At 39.8% G+C, this 26,990-nt stretch overlaps 1 protein-coding gene across 16 annotated transcripts in view; it reads left to right on the forward strand.

Moving 5' to 3' along the window:
* Positions 1-26,990, forward strand: part of TENM1 (teneurin transmembrane protein 1) — a 1,403,901-nt gene that overhangs the window by 685,194 nt on the left and 691,717 nt on the right. For 3 of the 16 annotated variants that reach the window (XM_073361270.1, XM_073361267.1, XM_073361271.1), the window contains one exon: positions 19,007-19,139. The exons of the other annotated variants lie outside the window; for them this stretch is intronic. The gene's annotated coding sequence lies outside the window, so the exon portion shown is untranslated. The remainder of the gene's footprint in view (positions 1-19,006; positions 19,140-26,990) is intronic. 16 annotated transcript variants of the gene reach the window in all.

The raw sequence follows: 26,990 nt of genomic DNA on the forward strand, positions 1-26,990 counted from the left end.
AGAGCGGGAGGGTGTTGTGTAGGAGGCAGAGCTATGGGGGGTGGGAAATCTGATTCTATGACATTAGGACTGAAATAGGGGGAGAAAGAGGGTGGAGGCTGACTTCTAGACATAAGCAGAGATAGAATGGATCCCTGGGGATTTTGTGGACCGAAAGAGAACTGGGAGCATTCCTGAGGCTCTGGGGACGGTATCAGAGATGGTCTCTTGAAGGATTGGGCCCAAGAGGTCAGAGAAGGAGGGAGGAATTCATGGGGTGGGATCAGGGGAAAAAGGGTTGGGTCAGGGCACCAACACCAGGACTTTAAAAACAAGCTGCCACTTCCCCCTGCCAGTGCTGCTACCATGTTAATAAAGCAATTGTGTAGCTTTGAGCCTTCAGGCTACTTTAGTAATTCAGATTTGTCACTAGTTTTAGGCTCCCAGTTGAGTTTAATGTAAGCGGGGGAATAGTCCCGCTCTTGTGGGGAACTTTCCTGGCTTCTGCACTACCCTGGTGAAGTGGGCTAGAGAAAGGATCTGAGTCCTCGCTCCCACTTCCTTTACCCAGTGGCCTCCCTGCCCTTGAGGACTCCCCTTCCACTCTCCTGTCTGGCAGAGTCCTCGTAATCCCAACAAGGCTGGGCCCAGGATTCCTGGGGGGCTCGACCCCCAACCCTGCTGTGGTCATCTAGGACAGGGGCTAGGGTGTCCCCACTCCGGGGTACTCTCTCTGCACTGGGCACTTCTCTGACCCACTGACCATTACATACAAGTTAAAGCAAATGTGAGTTATTTAATCAACAATTAATTTTAAAAAGAATAAGGAAAAATGAGAAAGGTTAAAGGAAACACATCACCCCGCTCTGTGGCAGAGAACATCACAAACAGTGTCTCTGGAATGTCTGGGCAGTTCACAGTCTGCTCCTTGTAAGTCCCAGGCCTCCTTCTGAGGCCCTGGCTGTGCTGCAGGGATGCTGTGGGTCGGACACTTGCTCTGGTGGTGGCCACACGCTCTCAGGCTCTAAGTGGTAGGACCCTTCTTCCCAGTGTCGCCCCCACCCTGTCGGGGTTACGATCCAAGCCTGGCCTGCAGAGCCTCTTGGCTGAGGCGTCTCCCTGTGCTGGGCCCGCTGCCCAGGGTCCCCCTCGCTCTCCGCAGCTGCTCACCGCACCCAGCTCCGGACAGCTCCAGCCCCAGCTGCACCACTCTGTCTCAGCACGGCTGCTGCTCTGCCAGCTCCCTGGGCTACTTCTTTGGCCCCTCTGGCTCTGGTTGCTACAGTTCTGCTCCCAGGACAGGTCTGCTCTGCAGGCTGCTTCTGTGACTCTGCTCCCAGCACTGGGCTGCTTTTCTGGCCCCTCTGGCTCTGGTTGCTGCAGCTCTCCTCCCAGGGCAAGTCTGCTCTCTCTGGGCTGTGCCTCTGGCTTTGGGGCTGCAGCTCTGCTCCCAGCACAGGGTCTGCTCTCACTGGATCTCGTACAGCTCAGCTTGGGCCCCTGCTTCCTCCTTAGCTCGGCCCCACTCCGTCTGTCCCAGGCAAATCCAGCTCACACGGAGGACGGGACCTCCCTGGCCTCCTGACTCCCTGATTAGCTTGCTCGCCCTGTCATTCAGGCCGACCTGGAGCATGGGCCTCTCCCCATTGTTCCTGGGGGCTGTCAGTCTCAGGGTCCTGATTCCCCATCGACCTTTCCCCCTTTTTAGTACTGGGGGCTAGCAACCAAAACACCGCCAACTGAATGCTAGTAAGGGGGCAACAGTCCCCTTACATTAAGAAGGATGGAGAGGGCCAACAGAGTGGGGATGAGAGGAGAAGGAAGGGAAATAGAAAGTGAGAACTGAATGTTGTTGTTGAGTCACAAACTGTTTTTGACGTGGGCAGCTGGGCTAATGGGAACGTGATGTGCGGGGGGGGGGGATTATATTTGTGTGTGAGCATACACACAAAATAAGAAGGAAAGTATATATACCTTTTTTCTCTGTCCTTATACTTCTAGTGGGAGCCACTTTGCATAATGGAAAGATGTAAAGCGTAATCTCCTACCAAACTTGTTTCTAAAAAGTTCCTTGTAAATAAAAATATAAATGAATGAGACATACTCCCATAGCAACAAGCTCTGATATGCATTTGTCAGTTATCGGTACGCTTCCAGGTTATCTAAACACAAGATCAAACTATTCATCTGAGGCGAGCCAATGTCTGAGTAATGTTCAACATGGGGTAGTTTATTGCTATTTTTTGTGTGTCTGACAAGAAATACATAAGCATGCTTGGGACTATGTGTTCAGTGGGTACATTTGTGTTTTCTCTAGCTGACGTTAACTTGCCACTGTCAAGTTATTTTCATAGAAAATTTAATATAAAAAGTCTGACTTGTAGGGCACAAAATATTTATCTTGAAACACCTTAAAATATTCTAAAGCTAAGAAAATTGCCATCTTCCATTTTAAACATTTTTTCTAAGAGATGATTCCCAGTTAATTTTGTTCCTCATGGTCACACCACCTTTCTCCCTGCATTTTTTTTTAACATGTAGCTGCAACTCTGTGCATTCCCATTCCCTTCATCCTGAATGAAAAATATAACTAAAGAGGCCTTGAGAATGAAATTCCAGGGTTAAATAATCTGGAGAAGGAACAGACACTCAAGAGCTGTTGGTTGCTCTGTCTGTGTATCTCCGAGGTCCACATAACGATTCTATTGAGGTTTTATTCATCTGCTTCATCTGTTTCCATACAGTAATATTCTGTAAGATGGTCAAGGGAACTTCAAATACAGATGGAAGGATTTTTCTTTGTGAATATCTTTATATTTTCAAAAGTAAGTGAGACAAGAAGACATGCATGGTTGATGGTGAAGAAAAGCATGTTGGATCCTATTGCAGTACATTAAAGAAATTGTTCTTGGGCAATTTATTTTTTATTTAAAGATTAACCCTCAAATGCTGACAGTGTCAGGATCTGCAAGAGTAACCTGCCCAAGGGCTGACTTGACTTGTTCATTTGTTTTTTCTGAAGGTTAACCTTCTTGTCGAAGCACTCATTGCTCAGTGAGACGAGTGATGTATCTCTTGCTTTGTTCTCAACCTTCTTTCAGTTTTATACAAACCTAAAGTAGTTCACCACACTCACATTGAGGTCCTGATCTGACAGGTGTTAAAATCTCACAATTCCCACAGACTTCAATGGGAAACACAAGCATTTAGAACCTCTCAGGATCAAACCATAATTTTATGATTAAAACTGTTTGTATAAATTAAATAGGAGATTTGTGTCCTGACTATTTACTTAGTCCTTTCAGACAACAGTCGAAGAGTTTGTCTGTGCAGGGTAATATACTGACAGAACTATAATTGTATAATTATAATGCTATAGTTATTCTGGGATAATTCCCCATGTGGACACTCTTATAATGATAAAGATTCTGTCCTTACATACATGCAATTTATTAAGTTTAACACTCAGACCCCAATCCTGCAAAGATATAAATTGATACTTATCTATATGGACATGAATAGCCTCATTGACTTCAGTGGGACAACTTGTGCGTAAAGTTCTGCAGTATCACTTGGGGTTGATGGGGGGAATACTGTTCACTATTAATATTTCACCCAGTTCTAGTGATTGCACACTTGGTGCCAGTAGGCAAATCACCACTGTGTTCAATTTCCCTTTACAGACCTGTCTTCATTAGGAAGCCCCTATGGAAGTTAAAACATACTCGTTTCAGGATGTGTCTTAGATCAAAACCTCATGGTAGAAATAGATTTATAATCATTGTATCTACTCTAATTTGCTATATTTATAGCTAAATGTTGAGAATTTAATTGCCTCAAATTACGTAATCCCAGGGAACTCTGATATTAACAAACTATCGTTATAAGCAGGGAAAAAGAAAAATTATATCTGGCTGCTTTGATATTCATCAGTTATTCTCAATGTTTTGACATCAAAAAGTAAACCATTTTTGCAGCTTTGACTTTACCCGTTCGATAATGTAAGAAATTCAGTATGTCATATTATACCGTGTACTTACAAATATAATGTTCTCTAATGCTCTAGTGTTGAGGAAAAAAATTGCAGTGAATAATTTATTCAATGATATTTTCATGTGTTCTGTGAGCAACTCACAATTTTGTTAAAGGTAATTTATTTGAGATTGTTCACTGAAGTATTTTGGTGGATATTACTTTGCCTGTTGATTTAAGTCCAAGCAGTCAGTTGGTTGGTTTTCGCTAAGGATATTTCTCATGTTAGGTGTCTGTTCCTGTGGCTGCATGAACAAGGCCTAGAACTAGGCTTCTGATGTGAATCATGTTTTACAAAACTTGTTTCTCACAAATAGTGTCCATTGTTCACTGAAAATTCAGTTTTCATTAGTATCATTGCCAGTAAAACTGTTTGCTAGAATAGTAGTGGAACGCAAACACAAAAAGTGATGCAACCATAGTGAAATTATTTTATTTAAAAATTGCAATGAATCTTTCTTGAAAATGTTTTGCAGTAATATCCAAGCTGTAAAGTACACTGATATTTGCTGATCTGGACAGAATAACATGAATGAATAAGGTGTTCTAAAAGGCAAATGTTGGTTTAGGCCAAGCATTGTGTGCATGGGCAACATGCTTTCCCCCCTCCCCCCCACCACATAGCTCTCCCAATACAATGAAAAATTGATCAATAATACATTTAAAAATTCATTCCATTGCATCTCATGAGAAGACAGTAAAAAATTAGTTATGCAGGTCTTTTATAATGTGAGCATAACTAATGACTAGGAGAACACCACCATACTTACCTTTCCTTGTACCATAAACCAGAATTTGAACTCAGGTCTGCAGTGGCAAGAGCCACTGCATTAATTCACTTTACTACCTAGCCATACGTATGAAGGTTAATGCTGAAACACACACTCCACTACCCACAACTGTTGTGTTATTTTTCATAATGGCATAAATTAAAGCTGAACACTTCAACTTTGCTTTTAAATACACTGGCTTTCATAGGTTAAAACTCCCTTTACCCTCTCCCCCTATTTTACTTTGTTTTAAATATATTGGATTTATCCAAATATGAAAAACTTAAGTTAAAACAATGTTTAGTCTTTTATATATCATTATTTAAATTAACCAACTGTTGAGTCTGCAAGGCTAGCTTTCACAATTAACCTTTGCCTGTGGTGATGTTCTGTGTGTGTGTATTTGTATAAGCAGCTTCTCTGCATCATATTTTCCACACATTCTGATACATTTTTGGAATGATTTAAATAGCTAGAGAACCTTATCTCCAAGCAATTGTACGGCCACCAAAACAAATCGCTCACCTTGAGGTTGGTGGTAAATTGTCATATCACTTGGATCCTGGTTAAAGTATAGGCAGCTATTGAAATAGTTTACTTAAGATGCAGCCAATTTTCAGGGTCTTTTAATAGTGTCTTAGCTAAATATGTCTTCCCAGATAAGAACGGAAAATATTACAAATTACCATCCTAAACCATCCAGAGACAATTCCTGGATTCTTAAATGGGTTGAGCCTGTACATCACATTGCTGATAAGCTTGCTGAACTTTGTATAGAAAAATGACATTTCCTGTGGATTTAATAATAGCTGATTTCTATAGCTTCCAAATGCAATTTAAAATATCCTGAAGTGCTTTGGCAAGTGTAGAAACCACCTGGCATTGGTGATGTAGATACTAGATGGATCTTTTATACGTGGACTATGATACAAATCTAAAAGTATTCAGGATTCACAAGTCAAGTATTTCTAATTAGCTTCATTTTGACCCAAGACATTAGAGTTTCCAATCCTAAATCTTTCAGTGATGCATCTGTCATGCTTCAGAGGGCAATTCAGACAAGTGAAGGATTGTCACCTCTTACCTTTTAACCCTGAGTGCCTCATAATGCCCTGCTACTGTAGCTTATAGCCTGGGATGCTCACAGCCAGTAGTAGGCATGCAGGTCACTCTCTGAGTATCTGTGTATAACTGCAGCCCTGGTATAGCAACTCTGACCCCCAGCAGCCTGCAAGCAACACCAGTCACACTCCCTGGTCTCCACCAGCCTCGGTTACAACCTGCAAGGTGACCCCAACACACTCCCAGTCCCGAATTTTCCCCAAATGACATGGTCTGAAGTGTCCAGTTCTCTTCTGGACAGCTCAGAGAAATAATAAGGTTTGTTTGTTCCTTTAAAGAGACAAAAGCACATCACAGCTTATTAACTTAGCTGGGGTAAATACACCCTTCCCTTTAAACACATCATTGAGTTGTTTTATAGTAAAAATAAAACAAGTTTATTAACAAAATATACATAGGATTAAGTGAGTTCAGGGAATGAAGGTCAATGTGCTTCTAAAAGCCTAAAACTTAATCGAACAAGGTATAGGCTTTGTTCATGATAGTTTCTCTCACCAAGCTTCCTTTTTCATAGCCATGGTTGACTTCTCCTCAGGCAGTTCCTTCCACAGAAGTACAAGACGCTGGCTTCCCTTGTCTTCGTATGTGACAGATCTTTGCCTAAGCAGGTTTCTCACCTATATTCAATTTCCAGGGACTTCAAGCCCCTTTTGGTTTCTCAGATTGCAAGAGTTCTGTTCCCTTGTGTCAGTCTAGTGGTGGATTCCAAAGATGGCTTCTGTCTTTGCTTATATCTTCTAAAGTTCAATGACTTTGTCTGAAGAGGCAGGATGACCTTATTGTGTTCTTCTAGTCCTGTGGACTTCCCATCACCTTGATGATTTCTGTGTAACAGGGCTTCCATTTGCTTTTGTTCACATCTTGCTTAATCTCATTGGAGACAGGTAGATACCTGCATTCTCTTTATTCTGGGAGGGATTGGCCACAGAATAAATTTAGCCACAGACTAAAAAGCATAATATTATGAGAATAGCAAAAATTCCTTATGTAGTGTTAGTAGGTACAATTCTCAGTATTAATCACTAGGGTATCATAGGCTTTCAAAAGTTACCTCACTCAAACATTTATAATACAGTATTATTGTATGCAATCAGTTAATTCAATTGCTTATCACTTGAGGTTCAGACACCCATATTTATTGCTCAGATAAAGTCTTTCTTCCCTACTTTGTTTATCTGATATGTAAATAGACCTTCATTATCTCTGGATGATGAATGGGCTGGTCAGAGAAGCAAACGCTTTCCTTTGTCTAGGGCAGATCTGCTTACCAACTCTCCTGACGTGTCTGGTTTAAACACACTTTAGTCATAATTTCAGCATATATCCATAACTCTCAATATACTCCGCGTACATACATCATGCAAGAATATCAGTATTATGATCAGGGTTATTAGTTTTCAAGTGAAACCTCAGAAGACATATTATATACAAAAGATTATTACAATAGCACGCCGAGAATTAATACAAGAACACAGGAGAATTTAGGGCTTGTCTACACTGGCAATTTACAGCACTGCAACTTTCTCGTTCAAGGGTGTGAAAAAACACCCCCCTGAGTGCAGCAAGTTTCAGCTCCGTAAAGCACCAGCGAAGACGGTGCACTGGCACTGGAAGTCGTGCTCCCAGCACTGGTAGCTATGCCCATCATGAAGGTGTTTTTTTAAGAGCCCAGGGAGAGCACTCTCCCAGCGCTCTGCTACAACTACACAAGCCACGCTAAAGCGCTGTCATAGCATTACCCGTGTAGACTAGCCCGAAGTGTCACAGCATCCCACCAACCCTTCTTGGTTTATCAGCCAGGCTAATCATCATCTAATAACACCATACTTCACATGTGGCCAGTGCTTTCATTTTGAAGAACGATGTACATTCAATTACTTTGATCTAGATTTTGCTTCCTGCTTTTCACCAAAAAAAATTAAGCTTTCTCTTGTATTTTGGGAAAGTTTTTAGTGATGCATGGCACAGAAGATTACTGTCAAACATATTTTAGTTTCCACTATATTACACTTTGTATGGTAGCTTCTGAAATGAACTAGGAATACTCGAGGTTGCAGTCGTATCTGCCATTACTGTAGGTGATGCATTAAAGGGAAACAGATTTCTTCACATCTCAACCTAATGCAGGTCTTTTCACAAAGTGTCCTGGATATGACCCTATATTTGAGTTCTTTTTTCCATCATGGGACCGAAATATGGTGCTGAACACTCTGATAGACTCTTCATGTCAGCCACTGGTTCCATTCCTCTTAGTCTTTTGACCTTAATTCTACCTTCCAGCTTGCTATATGTTTGGCTTGATGGGTTTGTGAGCTTCATGCTCTCCTGCTCCTATCCTCTTACACATTTTTTCCAACAAAGCAATAATAAGAATAGTTCTGGGATCTCTGCCAAAAGTGGCTTCCAACTCTGATAAATCATGAAGTATTTCTACCTTTGTTATACCCTAAGCCTCCAAGCTTCTCTGAGTACAAATTGCATTTCTGGATATCCACAGGGCACTTCAAACTTCAAAACTTTCCTTTACAGTACTAAGGAGGTTTTCAAACCAGGCTTCTTGTTTGCTCTGAATAAATATGGTAGCTATGCTTCCTAGATTACTAGAACAAGTGGATTACCTGCATCTGATGTCTTCAAAAGAAAAAAACCTCTTCCATACTTCACGATGGTATGTTCAACAAGGGCAGTAGACACTATTTCTTTGGGAAAAGTGGAAAGCTTTCCTTTAGAAATATGTGAAAGGTCTTCTTTGTCTTCTCTACCTATTTCCTTAAGATATGATAGGCTGTACAATTGGGCAACATTTGAAGATCGTGCCAGTAGCCAAATTTATCAGACTATTGATTACAAAAAAACAAACCCTAAAATCCATAGTTATAGAAGCTTCACAGAGACTTTTTTCCTTAACTTTTAACTTTTCTTTCAGTTGCTTTTCACCAAGTTTATGCATGTTCTGCAATTTCTCTACTTGAACTTTCATGTAAAATGTAATATTTTCAGCACCTGATTCTAAAAGTGTCCCATAACTGTACCATATAAAATGTAAGCTACAAATTCTTTGAAGTAGTAAGCATCAACTCTCCACTTCTACCCTTAAATCAGCATTTGTTAAGTCACATTTACTAAAAAAAAATTCTCTTTGGAAGCACGAAAGAGCAGGCAAGCTTTGTCAGTTTCCTTACATAAAATTCTTGCATTGTTTCCACAAGTTAATGGATGTTAGCTTCCAAAAATTTGTGGAGATATTTTTGTGAAATTTCAGAGAAACTTTTCAGAATTCTCAGAGGAACAGATGGTTTTTTTTGTTTTTGTTTTTTTTAGAGCTTTCCACCATTAAGATGGTAGAAATCTAACAAGATTTCCACCATTTAGATTCTGTCAAATCTAAGGTCAAGGTCTAACCGAAACCTAATTCATTTCTTAATAACAATTAAGAAATGTTATTTCTGACCCGTCTGTTGTAATAATGAAGAAAACTATGAACAACATTGATAGGAACTATTTACAACTTCCTTCCTTCCAAATATTTTTACAGAACAGAGATAACAGAGATTTTTACAGTGAGCAATGTACAAGTAGTATAGTAAATGCCTCTAGAAATAACTAAAATAAAATGACTTTAAAAGTTGTAACTTGATCAAGAGTACTTTTACTCCTGTTTTGGTATATCTTTATGTGGATGGATAATGGTAAGTTAGTTATTTATGCACTGGAGTAAAGGGAATAGCAGCAGAGATATGGAGTTTACTTATTTATGGTCAGTTCTGCACTCTTTACCATTATTGAGCCTTTCATTGAAAACCTCAGTTACTGGTGCATAATTCAGTGACTCACTGAATTTCCATCTTGAGTTTATTTTCTGTTTACAAGAGGCACTGAATTTTAGCTCTGTTTGTAATAATACCCTTTGCAAATTTAATAATAACTAATACAATAGTTTGCCACAATATAGATGGTATCATATTGCTATACTGAAGAAATAGACTGTATAAAAATCCATTTAATGGACTCTTTTGTCATCTGAAATAATATTTTGTATACCAATATAATAATGCCTTTTTATGTAGAAATGAATGTCAGCACAGTTTTAATGTGTCCCTCAAAGTTATTGTATTTAATCTTTCTAGCTGTTTCATAATAAATATGAGAGCATATTCACAATGAATGTATAATTTTTATTATATTGATGCAGTTTAGGCAAGTTTGGATTTAAACTGATTTTTGACAAGAGTAGTATCATTTATTTCAATGTTCAGTGCTGTCACATATGTGAAGAGAATCTGTTATCTGTAAATCTTGTTGAAAAAGCTAAAGCAAACTCTCTCTCTCCATGCTTACCCCCCCCCCACAGTGTTATAGATTAAGATATTGGGTTGACATGCAGCATTTTAAGACGATATTCATTTGGACAGCTAATATACTGGAAGCTAATACACTGGAAGCTGGAATTTAACAATGAATAGGGTTGCAAGTTCATCGTACAGTGCAGTGAGTGCTCTTACCACAGAAGGCCAGCAAAACAAGAAAGTGGACGCTTGCCACTTGCATCCTGCATCATTTCCTTTGACCTTTAGTTAATGGCAAGCTACATAAAATAAAAGGAGTACTTGTGGCACCTTAGAGACTAACCAATTTATTTGAGCATGAGCTTTTGTGAAGTCTTTTCTTTTCGTGAGGTCTTTCAAGTCTTTTCTTTTTGCGAATACAGACTAACATGGCTGTTACTCTGAAACCTACATAAAATAATAATCCTGCCTTGAAATTCATATGTATGTATACCAGTTTTATGAAATGATAGGCTGTTCATGGTGCTGTTGCCATCTTCATCTTTTCCTAAGACTTACTGATGATGGTGTGAAACTTAAATGCTATTTAATTCTTTTTGAAATCTGTCTTGTAGATCTCAGGGAGGTGGGGAAGGAGAAGGTAGTAATCAGCAGGTCCTGGTCCTTTGCGGGGAGCCCTGAGAAGATAATTGGTTTTTTAGGGAATATTTTAGTCTTAGGTTACTTGTTTAGTTTTCTTGCTTGGGGTTCAGGTCTTTAGTTTGCTCAGTTCTGCAACTGTTCTAGAGGCAGAACTCCCATGGAAGTGAATGAACACCTTTTGGTATACTTAGCAAATGTATTTCAATCTAGACAAGTTTTTTTGAAAATGCATTAGGAAATGTTTGATTTTTACAACCTATTTTGACATGTCCCAGCTACTGTATTCAAAGTGTTTCAGTTAATCGGAAGTGCACCTAGCCAGTGCACTGTACCTTCATCCAATTTATTCTATAGTTTTTAATACTATACTTTGTACAATATCCAAATTAAAACCATCCAGTATTGTCTTCAAAACCACGTCTCCTATTGTTTCTTCTGTCTTACATGCAATCCTCCCCACCAAAAAGAGGCCAGGATAAGAGAGAGCCTGTGCTGTGTGACTTGAAAATAAGGAAATTCAGATAGACCTGCAGGGAGAGCAAATTTCAAAGTCAGGATCCCTACACTGAAAATACACGGCTTCCAGTTCTCTCAAGTTGAAATCAAGGGGTTGTTTTATTGAGTGCAATGTCTGCTTTCACCTGGTGTGGTAACACCAGGACAGAGGTGGTCACTGAGCTGAAGATCCAAAACATTTGTCTTTAGGAGTTAAGACCAACAACTTATATTACTCTTGGAAACAAACTGGAAGTTAGTGCAGAGCACAGCACAGAGGTGTAGTGTGTTTCCAGTTAAAAACAACATTTACTAAGCAGGCAGCTATATTCTGCAGTACATTCAGTTTTCATATCCTCTTAAGATGTACCCATTGCCAGAATCAAGTCTCAAGGTAAATGTAGTGATTTGGGATACTGTAAACAGTCTAAGAACCACGTTATCCAGTGCACAAGTGTTTAGTAATTACAAAATGTGTCTCACAAATAGAATACATCTTTAAGTACTTCAAAAATCATTGTCCCATAACAGAAGTCTTTTCCTCAGGCTCATTTAATCAATCCCTTTGGAAACACAGTGACCCCATAAATCCATTTTTAGTAGTTTTAAGCAACTTCATTCATTCCCAACTCAAAAATCTAATAATGGCTCGCTGGTTGCAGCTTTCTCCTGACTCCCTTAGTCTGTCCCATCAATAGCAAGTTCCTAGAACTGCCTCTAGGGAGAAACATCTCAGGGAGCCTTCTGAGAAACAGCCCCTCTGAGTCTGAAAACCCCTCTGAGAATTGTGTTCTTTTTTAAGTTTCTGTTATTCTACAGAAACAAACAAGTGTGTTTCTATTGTACTTATTTGTAAGACCCAGAAGGGGAGCATGATTAGTTTGCCAAATGTCTGATTGGGATCAGTGTTTGGATGAAAGTAAGATAGCTGAGGTTTAATCCTGGATGAGTAAAGATAATAGTAAAATTCTACTTCTTCTAATGAGTCAGCTTACTTATTTTTTTCTTATTCGTGTTTGTCACTGGAGGATATTATTAGATTCTAGTTTTCTTTTGTATGGGCAGCCTAAAGTGTCTTTTACCATCTGCCCTGGATCAAGGGGTAGTGACCCTTTCTTTCAGATGTGGACCTTGCCTCTCATTGTCATTGTGTCAGAGTATTCACTTGCGCAAGAAAAGAGCCCAAAGAAAAACTTTGTTCCTTCAGCAGTGAAAATTCTTGATCCACCAGTGGACTTTAGTTGTAAAAGCCTCAGTTTCTATCTGGACTTTAATTTTTATTCAATCTCTCTTACACTGGGGTACTATATTCTGTATTCATGCACAGCATATGGTATCTTTACATGAAAATATGTTGTAGAGGTAAAGAATTTGAATTAATGTTGTCTTCTCTATGTTCTGTCTGCCTTACAAATTTGTACAACCACCCCACACTGCAGTGTGTGCGTGCTTTTCACATAACTATTGGGGTATACACTTTATTGCTTCTGTAATCTGCGTGCATTGCACGCATCTGTGGCTCCTACTTAGGGTGATCAGATAGCAAGAATGACAAATTATGACCGGGGGGCGGGAAATAGGTCCCTGTATAAAACAAAGCCCTGACTATCAGGACTGTTCCTATAAAATCAGGACATCTGGTCACCATAGGCTTATTGTATTCTTCCATTCTCCTCCACCAGCTCTCATTCCCACCTATTTCAAAGACTCGTTGCCTCCCACCCCAAATGCCAAGGACTCTAGCTGACCCGCAGACAGGGTTTCCCATTCTCCACCTCCATGCTATGTGCTCTGTGTGCTCCCTTATCCCCGCCTCCACCAGATGCCATGGGGTCTGTATGTCCCCATGTCTGCCTCCCTCATACCATTGTCCCGTATTCTTCCCCTAGGCCAGGAGCTTTTTATATCCCCAGTTCACCTCATACCAGCATTCCCCTTTCTTCTCCCCTGCCCCCACCGCTGAGTCTATGTATACTCTCATTCTCCCCTCCCTGCCACCAATGCTGGGGACTCTGTGCGCATTCCCCCCTCCCACCCCGCCCTGGGCCTTTCATCCTACCATTCTTATTTTGTTTCTGGGAGTCATTCAGGATGTCATCATTTTTAAAGTGCATGGGGATGATTGGCAGAGCTGAGGTGAGGGGTGGTGTTGTGCCAGCACGCATTAATGGCTGCGATCAATGAGTTCTTGGATCTGTAAACAATTTACTGAGGTGGCTGAAGCTATTGGATCTGCTAACCAGATGCCTGGAGCTTCTTCTTTTCTGTTTTTTATTTAAACCAGAATCAATAGGGTTCTGGGGACTGATTCCTAAAACACTCTGGATTTTTGGAATTGAGCAGACATAGTGTTACCATTAAACAGAGTAATCAAGCTAAGTGTAAGGCCTTGCTTTGCTCAACCAAAAAAATTGTCAACGGTGAAGTTCCTGGCTCTTATCAAGTCATAAAACCCTCTGCTTGGGTAGGGGTTTGTTTGGGTTGTTTTTGTTTGTTTTGGGGGAGGTGTTTCAGAGTGGAGGGGGAGATGAACAGTGGCTAATGTGAATGTTTTTGTGCTAGAAAACCTTTGCTAAATAAGGTTTTGCAATGGTTCATGAAAGTAGTCAGATTCTGGGTTTGTCTAATCTCCTCTAGAAGTTAATTCCGCAGCCAGACTGCATGATCTGGTTTCTCACAGAGGAGTGCAACTGTCATGGAATGGGGCATCCAAATACCCTGCTTCAGAAACTTTGATTGTTTCCTGGTGTGTTGTCCAGTAATTGGTAGGGTGTCTTATATGTGACAACCAGTTGAAAGGAAAGAAAATCAATTGATCTTAGAAGAAATATTAGAAAACCTTATTTTAAATAGCTTGTCCAAAGAAACATACCCATTATGTCGTAACTAAATGCATTTAATTCTGTATGTTGAGCATGTCTCCAGGATAACGTACAGATTTCCCCTTAGTGATTTAATTCAATGTGGCCCTGAGGTAAAACCCAGTGAAGTTAATGAAAAGATTCCCAATGTCCTCAATGGGCTTGGGATAGGGCCTTCCAAGAACTAAGTAGTAGCATTGATCGGTTTCCAGTATTGCCCAAAACATGCTAGCTGCTGTTCAAACCTGCAGATACACTCCTATCAGCCTTTGAATTACTTGGCAGTCATTGTTTTGTGTCAAAGCATAATGTCTTTTAACATGTCATTTTCAGTGTTAATTACCATGCGAACAACCAACTGGCTGCTCAATTACACCTTTGTAGAATGAAAAATTCTCAGCCTTGCACTATTTAGAATGCATCCATAATTCATTCATTCAAGGCCTGGTAGTGCAGTACTAGTGAGCAGTTCTGAACACAGTTCCACTGTTTCGCTTCTAACTTTACATTATTTTTTTTTAAAAGAAAGTAAATACAGTATCAATTAGGTCTGATCCACACTGCAATTGTTCCCAGCCTTTAAAATCAAAACTTTAAATAGTGGAATACAAGAAAACAATAAGAAAAGGAGTACTTGTGGCACCTTAGAGTCTCTAAGGTGCCACAAGTACTCCTTTTCTTTTTGCGAATACAGACTAACACGGCTGTTCCTCTGAAAGAAAACAATAGCAGCTTAGAGGTTCCAACTACTTCTTCCAATTTCCCTTTTTATTATCCTCTAAAGAAATGCATGGTAATAAAAAAGGCTAACTTAAGCACTTTATTTAGTGCATCGTATGTGTCTAGTCACCTGAGTCCGTACTAGGGGAACATAATGACTATACAGTATTTGAACAAAGAAAGAAACATTGCACCCCTCTCATCCCAATTGTTGTTGTGATTATGAACAAGAGGGAGAGTCCGAATATGTTGTAGGATTTAGTGGAGTTTTGTTTTAGGATTTTGTTGTGTATTACAGTCTACCGCTTTTAGATCTATTGGTGATGCCATAGGACACTAGAAGAAAAAGGTAGAACTTTTATATGAAGGAGGAAGGAACAAGCAAGAAGATTATATGGGAACAAATGTGCTTTTTCTAATTGGTCCTGTGCCAACAACTTATAACAAAGACATTGTCTTTTAAATAAGTTTAATTTATGATAGCTTGAAGAACAAATAACATGCTATTTTAAAGTACATTTAATAAGACTTGAGGGTCATAAGTGGAAATTAATGTTGAATACCCATGAGAAAGCATTTGTTCAAGGTGAAAATAAGTGTTTGAAACAGCCCACTGAGAGAGGTTACTGAGATATAAACATTAGGGTTAATCAAGAAAAACAAGTTGCTATTAAAAAAAAAATACAGTCCTAATGGAATCAGATATCTTTTTAATTTTTACTTTACTCTCAGCTGTTTACATTTTAGAAGTCTAAATAACCAGCTTTTACTTTTGTGGTTCTAATATACTGTCCAGGGCATCTTAATGTTGATCTCTTGGGACCTGTGATCCTCTGACAATGGGCTTTAGTGTCCCAAGGAAGGTGAGTTCAACTGTCAGCGTAACACTGTTTCCACTCCCCCTAGCCCTTGTGAAGATCTCTCCATAGCTCTAGGATTCTTGTGGAAGAGGGGGCAAATTCTATATTCTCCATCATTACTTTGAAGAATGGCACTAAAAGCCGTTTCTCTCCAAAATAAATAAGCCAAGAGGGAAATATGTTATCAAAGTCACATATGTAACAGAGAAGCCTGTTACGAAGTACTTTGGATAATTTTTATATTGCATTTAGGTGCAGGAACTTTTTATTTGATCTTGTACAGCAGTGGGCACAATTTCTTACCAAATAATAGTTTAACGTGTATGCTCAAGTTTTGCAAAGCAACATAACTAATGCATGGTAGCAAAGATAAACATTGTTCAGCAGTAACAACCAATTTTTCAAAAAAAGGGAGCAATGGAAACAAAATGTGAACTTTCAACTGTCTTCTTAATGGCTAAGAGCCTGAGCCAGCAAACTCTCATGCCTGTGAGTAACATTACTCATGTGACTAGTCCTATTAATTTCTTCCTGCTTTGAGCCAGTTACACTGACCCATCTTGTCATCCTTACATGTACGCTAGTTTGCATGGTTTTACATTTTCAATCTGTTCAGCATTCATGCAGGTCTTATAGTGTTTTCGAGGAATTCTTCTTAAAATGACTAACAAACTGGATTAAGAACAATGGGCAGAACTGAGGAAAATTGACAAACTGTGTTCATCTGAATTAAAAAATGCAATCGGAAAACTATCTCTGTCCTTTGATTAAAAACACCCATCATAGTATCGAAAAGGCATTAACTTCATACTCCTTTTCATATACATTAGTTACAAATTGTGTAGCCTTAATGTCAGTAGTATTACTAGCTCATTTGAAATGAATTTAAAAAAATCAATGGGAGCTGTCAAAATGCAGCCTATTTTTAATGTATAGAAAACATAAAACTAATTATTCGGAACCTTAAATCGCTTCCACAAAATGTAAAAAAAACCCCACGATTTATTTGCTTTCTTTGTCTTAGTGCCAATAATATCTTGGAAATATTAAGTAATTTTTAAACTCCTAGCTATAGCAATCTGGTTATTCAAGTGAAAAATTAGCACTTTAAGGGACTTCCAAGCTTACAGTGAAATGCTTCTTGTAACAATCTCCTTACCGTTAAATTGGATTCACTTTCAAGTCGGTCTTCTTCCACACAAAATTACCACATGTAATTAGCTTACACAGAGGCTTGCTTTATCCAAATTAGGCTGTCAGTTTATACACTTAGTATATTGCAATGTGAAGGGTCAGAGACCCTCATCGTTACAACTCTAACAGATGTCTGTAATGATAATAATACCCTTGATTTTAAAAGTACAGAAGTTCACTTCCAGATAATCTCTAAAAAACTTGCCAAAAAAAACAACCCAGCATAGATTTTTTTAAACAGCCCTTCAATCTCTAAGTTAAAGGCTTCTATCTTAAATTATATGCTTCCACAGAAAACATCAAATGAAAAGAACATTTTTGAAGGACATTTGATAACCCTTTCCTTGTGTGAGGAATAAGGGTCCAAATCAGGGACGCCATGTCTTGTGGAAGGTATTGAAGCATGCCCTCACCCTGAGAAGCACATCACATTTTAACCAGAAGCTGCCTTGCTAAATGCAACTAAGCCAAATTTCCTCTGTGCTGAAAGGATGTTGAGAGAACCTATGTGCTCACCAATCCGCAGTGTAGGAAAAGTCTCACGGCCCTATATAAAGGGCAAGGATGAGAGGGTCAGTAAAAGGGGATACTACAATGGTGATAACTTCTCCAGAAGGAGAATAAAATGCCTCAAGACCCCTGAAGTGGCCAGTTTGTTTATTTGAAGAGAATAAATATACTTAATATTTTTCAAATTAAAATCATCCCTTATGTTTTGAGGTGAAAGAGCCCCCATCAGATGCCACCTTACAAGATATCCCAGCACGCTGCAGGGCAGGGAGCTCCACTAGAGCAGGGTTTCACCCGGTGGGCGGGGAGGATGTGTATGCCATGCTGAACCTCACTATTCAGTCCCATTTCCAGTAGACCAGTACCAGAACCAAGTGAAGTAAGAGATGGTGTCATGACAAAACACAGAGAATTCAGGAAGCCCATCCTGCAGACTACAGGGAGAAAGACTTGAATGTCTTAGTTGATTGTGCTGTGAAAGTATCAGTACAATATCTTTGTATGAAATAAACTGGGGACATAAAACACATGTAAAAAATATTCTAGCACTGAGTAAAGGACTAGCTAGGCCATAATGAGACTGGTGTGCCCAGGTTTGGGTGCCACTTGTGGAGAAATCCAAAAAAGAAGCACTGAGAATGACTTTAGCAAGTAGGAGAGTTAAATCGCTAAACCGCAACAGCAGAAAAACACACACTAGTACAACCTATTGAGAATGGATCAAATTGAAATTTTCTGGCAGTATAAGGAGATTCTGAAGGAAGAGGTAGATTAAAATATAAACCTGAGGACTTGGGGAAAGTATGTTACATAGTGCGCTGAATAAAAAGCTTGCTGGAGAAATAATTTTTAAGCTAGCCTGCAGTGTCTCAACAGAAATGAGCAGCATGCGAAAATTGTGTAAGTTGATGCCACACATCCCCCATAAAAAAAATTAGGTATTTTCAAAATGCCCCATACTTGGCCTCCTGTAATGCCCATTCCCACTGAGTGAGGTATATGGAGAAAAATGCTAGTTTAAAGTTTTATCTTCATTTGTATTCCTTGACATACGATCCCCAAATCCAAAGCCACTTGAGGAAATTCAAACAATTTTAAACAATCTACAAAAGAAACACGTAGTTGTGCTGGATACAATAAAGAAAATCTAATATTCTGTTGAATCAACCCCTTGCATATTAGATTAAAGGCACATCTCTTCTGAGCAGTCCTACTGAGAATCTTGGAAAATAAGAATTATTTTTCCATCTATCATGCAATTTTCCCGTGCATAGAAAGCGACCATGACCTGCATTCTGTGCAGGGAAAATTAAAATAAATAGGCCAAAGTGCAGAATCGCAGAGTGATTACCTCTAGAATTATGGGCACATTCTAATTTATTTTTCTCTGTTTACTCTATCACAAATTTAGCAAGAAACCAAATCTTCACAAACAAATAAAATGTAATCTCTGTCTTCCATTGTCTTAAGATATTTTCCAAATATGTTTGCCTCACATTTTTATTTCGTTTTTTCGCATTTTTTTTCTTTTTAAGGTGGAATATACACAGGGGCAGAATCTTGAGGTCTTTGCACAAATTTTAAGGAAATCTTATTTTGGCAAGTCTCCCAATTAAAGCAATGGGCATTTGTCTGTGTAAAGCTGATTTAGACCATGGTCCAGTATTGGTAAGTATTTTGTTTTGGGGATTTAATATTATTTATATTATCTGCTGTCAGAGTATCTGGATGAATGTTTCAGTCTTCGATTCTTCATGCAGCTGTTCAAGCCTACACTGATGCAAGTTTTACTGAGTAGGGAACTAGATGTCGGGATTCCTACTTTCAGTGCAGTCACTTACAGTGTGACCTTGAACAATTTAACAAGCCAGAGTGAATTCAAAGCAAAGGTCTCTCTCATCACATGTTTTAGCAGTGTTACTTGCTGAATTTTTCAGTCAGGAACCCTCCCCCTGTCCAGAGATCTGTCCTTTGTTCTTCAGGTGTTGTGGATGCTGTGGGTAGAGAGAATGGAGTAATAATTTGGGGCATCTTCCCTTTTATAGTCATTTCTCTTCTTTGAGCATCATCTTACTTTCAAATCATTATAGGCAAGACAAGTATTTCAAACTTTTCTGACAGAAGATTTCTATGTAATTTCCTTAAGATTTATTCATTCACTGGATTTCTAATAAACATCTAGATATATTGTTTGTTATATTTGCCCATTTTCTTTGGTCCATTGTTTTTTCTTTTTTTCTTTGTTTGGGCTTCATTGAGTGGCAATCATCTGTTCCAGATTTCCTCAGCATAACACATCCTAAACAAGAATTGTAAAATCTCATTCAGTTGGCAGATGAACAAAATGAGGGCGTCGGGGGGGCGGGGAGAAAGCCAGATGAGAACACAAGGAACCATGCATTGCTGCATGCACATCCTTATGAGATGTCCTCCTCTCATGGAAGGAAGTATACAAATTGGGTAGCTGAATTTGACTGAGGTCCTCTTTTTTCCCAGTCTTATTTTTTCATATATTCTGTTTCTAATATTTAAAATGTACATAATTTAGATTGCCTAGGAGGCTTGTTGTCTGAAAGTAAGTAACGTAAGAATCCTGCCCATAGGGAGTGGAGATTTACCGTTCATTGACTCTTATTATGGTCCATACACTCTGAAAGAACATTTTAATTATTAGTAGAACGGTAATAAAATTAATCACTATTAGACCTTGATGCTGCTGAAGCAAATAAAATAAAAGCTAAATTATGTTCCAATATCCTTGAATCCTTTGTTGTTTAGTAGTAAAACTGGATTGTTTCTTTAGCTTTGTTTTAAAGAGCAGATGTATATTTGCATAATGTCAAGATTTAGTTAGAGTTGTGAAAGGAAAATTACATCTCTGCTTTACAATGGGGCAAATATATGTATAAAGGATTAGATAAAGCAATCCAAAAACAAGCATCTGATTTACCCTTTAGTTCTAAACCATCCTTTGTATTTCAAGAGGTACAAGATGTATGATGAATGTATAACACGACGGCTAATTCTGAATGAAGTACCTAAAGGTGTACGTCATCTGTAGCAAAATATTTCTTTAGCGTTCTTGGGAAATAAGATGAACGTTCTATGGATTTTATTCTGACTAGCCAATTTGTATGCCGTTGAGCTCCCTTCCAAATGTTAACTCAGAATCTGAGATAATAACAATAACCAATCAAGCTAGCATACAACTACAACTTCAGTATGAAACCAAATTTCAAATGTGATCCACTATTTCTAAATCCTGTTACAAAAACTATCACTATTACATTTCTTTGGTGACAGATTCTTCAGGCATCTATCTGCTCTAAACCCTTATGGCAAATTACAGTAAGAGCTGATTTTTGTTTATAATTTTCCTTTTTTTAATATGTATAGCACACAGTATGTTCAGCACCATACCAAACAAAATAGAAACAGGAACGGTTTTTAAGAACAAATCAGTAGGAGCTGCAAATGCTCTGTTTTCTGAAAATTGGGCCAGTTTGTTAGCTGCCTAAAATGGATTGTGGTCCATAATCTTTGATACAGAAATCTGAAAATTTTGGCCATATAATATATTATTGTAAACTCACTTTATGGACCTTGTGGAAGGAAGGGATGTTCAGGAGGACACTGAATGGAGAAATGTTGACTTTGTGAACTGGGAGAGGGAGACTGTGACATTACCCAAGGTACATTCTGGACTGATGAACAGCTTTCCCCTCAATTGTCCAACCTGGGGTGCCTTTTACACTGTAAGAATCATGACTCCTGGTCTGCTCACACACAGCCTCTAACAGGTAAATTTTACTCCCTGTTATACTGCAAAAGTGCTATGGCCAGCTACCCTTGAATTACACTTCAGAGCAACATCAGCAAATTCCCAGTCCCAGACTTTCCCCAGGAAATGTATATCTTGTACTGTCCAGCACTCTCCTGGTCAATACAAGCTCATATACAGTCCATCATTTTATTAATAGAAATTATGTTCACAAATCCTGTTATCCCAAATGGAGCTTTTCAAACACTTCAATCCAAACACACTGGTCTAGATAAAATAATAAAACAGGTTTATTAACTACTGAGCAATGAGACATAACAGTCAGAATTGGTTACAAGAAAACAAAACTAAATCGCAACTAGTGCCTAATTTAACAAGCCAGAGTGAATTCAAAGCAAAGGTCTCTCTCACCACATGTTTTAGCAGTGTTACTGGCTGAATTTTTCAGTCAGGACCCTTCCCCCTGTCCAGAGATCTGTCCTTTGTTCTTCAGGTGTTATGGATGCTGTGGATAGAGAGAATGGAGTAATAATTTGGGGCATCTTCCCTTTTATAGTCATTTCTCTTCTTTGAGCATCATCTCCAGTTGAGGGTCAGGGAATATAAATCTGTGTGGATGGAAAACCCCAGCTGTTTTTGTCAAGATGTAGATTTTCGCCCACATCCTCTTTCGTGCCAAAGAGTGGCCACTTAACCAGATGATAGTCCATTTGATTTTGCTGACAGCTGACCTGAGGTGTCTGCTAACCTTTTGTCTCTGGGGAACTGGTTTTTGACTCTTCCCCAAACTTAGAACATGTCTTTAGTAATACCATACAGTAGAATCCTATAACTTTACATACAATGTTGCCATACATATTTTACCAGGAAAATAATGATCAGTAAATTGAGTTTTCAAATGATAGCTCACAAGGCATACTATGTACAACATTTATTGTAGTCTTGAAAACAGGGTGAACATAGGGATACAAGCTGTCACAGAGGCCATTATATTAGCATCATACTAATTTTACATCTTATTAATGAAGATGGTCATGCAAGGCCATGTTTGTGTTAAAGTGTATATGCTATGAAAAAAATGTTTCTTCATTTCCCTGGACATGGAAACAAATATCAAAGGGCCTTATTTGCCTTTCACTACCATTGCTGTAATCAGGAGTAACACCATTGACTGTAGCTGAAGTTACAACAATATAAAACAAGCCAGAGATGTGAATCAGAGCCAAAATCTCTTGTAACAGGGTGATACTGAAGTACAGATTATAGATGTGTGGGGGCAGCTGCAGATGCTGGTTGCGGGGTATACATCGGGAAGTTTTTGCTTATTATTGTGCTCCATGCAGTTCTGGGGTGGCTGAGGGGGCAGTATATGTTACTCAGCTTCCTGGGTTCATCAGTAGTCTCCCTGGAGTTCAGGGAGATTACTGATGAACCCAGGAAGCTGAGTAGCACATACCACCTCCTCAGCTGTCCAGAACCTGCATGGTGCCTAATAAAAGCTCAGGTTCTTTGGAAAGAGAGGAGCTTTTTCCGTGGGGTGGCTGGCGGGGCTCCGGATGGCCCCGTGCTCCTCTGGCCGAAGAGGATGGGGGCTCGGGGCTCCTCTAGGAGGGGGGCCTCAGGTGGAAGGGGTCGGGCCATGGGGGCTAGCCTCCCCAAAGGAGGCTTTACCTGCCGCCCGTGTGTGGGGGTAAAAACGATAACAGTAGATATAGCTGAAAACGGTTTGAGTGTATTGATTTGATCTCAGGTTCATCACACTAGATAAGGGGTCTATGGAGTCTGACATGCACAGAAGGCAGCAATATATTCCTCCTTTGTCTGGTGAACAGTTCATTGTAAGATGACTCTTAGTACCTAGTAATGTCTGACCTTCAGCACAGACACACTCACTTCAACATTGTTTTAACTGATCCAGCATAATAGAAAAGCAAAGCAAAAAGAAAAATACAGTGAACCACGTCAGGAAAGCAACACAAAAATAAGCACACTCAACCATGTCACCATTTTGACCTGCTCTAAATGCAACATTGTAGCAACTTTCTTATTTGCAGTTATAGCTCTCTGTGGGTCAGAAACACTGACTCATTTCATATTATTCTTTGATTTATCATAAAGAGCCACATGGAAGATGGGGGTGGAGGACAAGAGATTTTGTTAAAGAAGAAATGAGGTCATATAGTAAGAGTAAGATAGCTTCAGGCTTTTAAATGCCATATAGAAATAGGTTTCAGAGTAGCAGCCGTGTTAGTCTGTATCCGCAAAAAGAAAAGGAGGACTTGTGGCACCTTAGAGACTAAAAAATTTATTAGAGCATGAGCTTTCGTGAGCTACAGCTCACTTCATCGGAGTGAAGTCTCTAAGGTGCCACAAGTACTCCTTTTCTTTTTTCATATAGAAATAGAACATCTTCAAAAAATAAAAAGCCTTCTCCACTTTCTTCATTTTATTGTTCCATCCCACTTAAGAAATGTCAAATGTTTATAATTTGACAAGCATACCAAAACAGTTTCTAAGTTATCCCACTGGTTTAGATGAAGAAAAAAACATTTTTGGTTTTGACTTTCCTGTTTTGTGACCCAGGGTTGGTATTGAGCAGATTCCTGTTCTCAGGGGATCTCCTGGTCCTTTAGGAACCTGACTCCCCTCTCTTGGCAGGTGCAGAGAGAGTTTGTCTGCTTGTACCATTAGCTGTTCAGTTGATGCCTTCCTACCCTTTGTGCGCACACACACACCAGTACAAACTCTCCCACCAGCTCTGGAGTGACCGCCACTACTGACGTGATTTCCAGCACCCTTACAACTAGCCTCCCCAGGAGAAACAGGGTGGGGATTATATCTCCTAAGATTCTGAGGTCTCCGTGGCCCAAGGACCCCTTAATGCCAACTGTCAAGGGCTTACAAAATGGCCTGATTCTGGTATATGCATTCTGGTTCACCAAAGAATGTCTTAAATGAAAGACAGGGTCACGCTGGTCATTACTATTATTGTGAAATGCGTGGACAGGCTAAGTAAGGAGTTGTGTATATATAATGAAAATATGTTCTTAGATTGCATCAAGGTAAGAGTCACGAGCACAGGTGAAAAAACAGATTTTTTTTATCGTACAAGAGATGTTTATTCATCTGTCTCTGTCAGGATAGTAAACGTAAGCTAACACAGTGGATGTCCATTTACATAGGCAGACAACGAAGAGATGTGAAGTCAAAAGGGAAGCAGCACACAGGAAGAACAAGCCACGGGACAGTTATTGTCTACTCAGACAGGATGAACTTTGGCATAAAGGGGTATAAGTAGAATGCAAAGAAGATGCCTTCTTATGCACACCTAGAAAGTAAACGGGCAATGTGTTTGCATTCATAAAAACATGATTTCAGCCAACTTTAATTGAAAATGCTATAGAGGACTTTGAGGAATGATAGAAACTTCTTTAGACAGGAGGTTAAGCTGTTAGGTAAGGTTAGTCTCTAAAAGTGTGTTATGATTTTAATATGCAACCTTTTGTTTCCAATATCCTTATTCACTGTCACTTGAATCTTTGATAAACTGATTCTTGTCTTCACTATAAATATATGGAAGTGCTGTGATATTAAGCAAAGTGCTGTACCAGAGCTGAATCTTACAAGCTGCTGTGTATACTGTTCCTTCAGGGACAGCAGGCCTACTGTTTCTGTGAGTAGCCAGGGGCTGGATATTGCAGGGGAACACTTCAAAGGGACTCAGGAACTGGGCAGGGCAAGGCAAAGTAACATAGCCCACAGAAGAGAGCTTGAGTGGCTAGAAAACTGGTGGTGTTAGGATGCTGATTCCCATCTAAGCATAGGCAGGGCGGTTACTCAGTCCCTGTTACCCCAAGAACTGTCAGTCTCTACTCCAGGTTCTTCCACCACCTTCCCATTTAGGCTTCCCTCCCCTGAAGTCTACTCCAAAGACCTCCCAGGAACAGTCAGTGATGAACTTGCCAAACACCATGGCAGAAGCACCCTTGGAGTCCACAACCATACCGCAGGCTCCACCACAGTGGGCCTTTTGGAACTCTTGGGCCCCATACAGAGACATCTAGGTCTCTGACATTCTAGGTCATCTTCCAGTAAGAAGACTTGCTTGGATCGGTATCCTCCAAAACACCTTGAACCTGACCCCCTTCACCTCTCTTTGTGACAGCCTTCCTGAAGAACACGATCTGGGAGTTGAAGAAGAGGCGGCAATCAAGTTGTCATCCTCCTCCCCAGAAAAGGTAATCATGCCCCACTCCCTCATCCTGTGCAGATGACCTCAAGATCTTTCAGGCCCTTATGAAGAGGATAACTGAGTTCTCACAAATCCCTTTGAATGAAATACAAGAACCACAGCAGAGTTTAGTGGAATTCCTCCACACTTTTCCTCAAAGCAGGGCTGCCTTTCAGATAAATTGTCCCATTGATGGCCAAGACAATAGGGTAAGCCCCAGGCATTATCCCTTGCATATGCAAAAAGGCTGACAAAAATTACTATGTCTCTTTGAAGGACTCGGAAGACTACTTCTCCCATCCCACTCCAAACTCTTAGTGATGGATGCAACAAATGAGAGAACCAGACTACATTGCTTCAGGTCCATGCCACATGAAAAGGAGCTCAAATGTCTAGACCTCCTTTGTTGCAAAAGTTACTCTTCAGTTGCACTTCAGTTTAGCATAGCTAACTGTCATATTGTAATGGCTAACTAGGACTATATGAACTACATCAAATTCACTCATCTTATTGATTATTTGCCACAAGATCAGAAGACCAATTCTAGGCCCTCATCGCAGAAGGCCAGATTTTTGGCAACGCATCCTTACAAACCTTGTTAGATGCAGCTGATACAGCCTCTCACTCAATGTAATGTGCCATACTTTATGTCTGTAATTCTCTGGGCTTCCTAGATTGGTCCAGAACATGGTTGAAAATCTCCCTTTTTGAAGTAATGACACAGATGAACAAAATGGCATCCTCCGTGCTGCCTGGGTCCCAAGAGGAATTAGTTCATTAAAATAGGGACATGCTGGCATAGTGGACATACTGAGGAGACATTTTTGTCAGGATTGCAAATAGAACTGGGTTGCTCAGCTTCTATAGGGAATTTTCCTGAGCTGGGGCTTCCCAGAGATGGACAGGGTTGCAAAAAAAAAAACTTAACACAAAATGCTGCAAATTTTGCCCCTGAGGAGGTCATGGCTGTGATTCATTGGGGGATGCTCTCACCACCCTTTGGCTCTGAGTGCTGCTTGATGCTTTTTCAACTGACAGCTACTTCTTAAACTCCTGAACACAGTAAAATGAGAATGTGTCAAAATTGTCATCTTATTGCCAGCTTGGTCAAGGCAGATATGGTTCTCAGGCCTGCTTTACCTATCCCTGCAGCCATATCTTCATCTGCCTCTGTCAAGGTTCCTCCCCCACTCTGAACTCTAGGGTACAGATGTGGGGACCTGCATGAAAAACCTCCTAAGCTTATCTTTACCAGCTTAGGTCAAAACTTCCCCAAGGTACAAAATATTCCACCCTTTGTCCTTGGATTGGCCGCTACCACCACCAAACTAATACTGGTTACTGGGGAAGAGCTGTTTGGATGCGTCTTTCCCCCCAAAATACTTCCCAAAACCTTGCACCCCACTTCCTGGACAAGGTTTGGTAAAAAGCCTCACCAATTTGCCTAGGTGACTACAGACCCAGACCCTTGGATCTTAAGAACAATGAACAATCCTCCCAACACTTG

The sequence above is a fragment of the Lepidochelys kempii genome, chromosome 9 (genome assembly GCF_965140265.1).
Source record: "Lepidochelys kempii isolate rLepKem1 chromosome 9, rLepKem1.hap2, whole genome shotgun sequence".
NCBI lineage: Eukaryota > Metazoa > Chordata > Testudines > Cheloniidae > Lepidochelys > Lepidochelys kempii.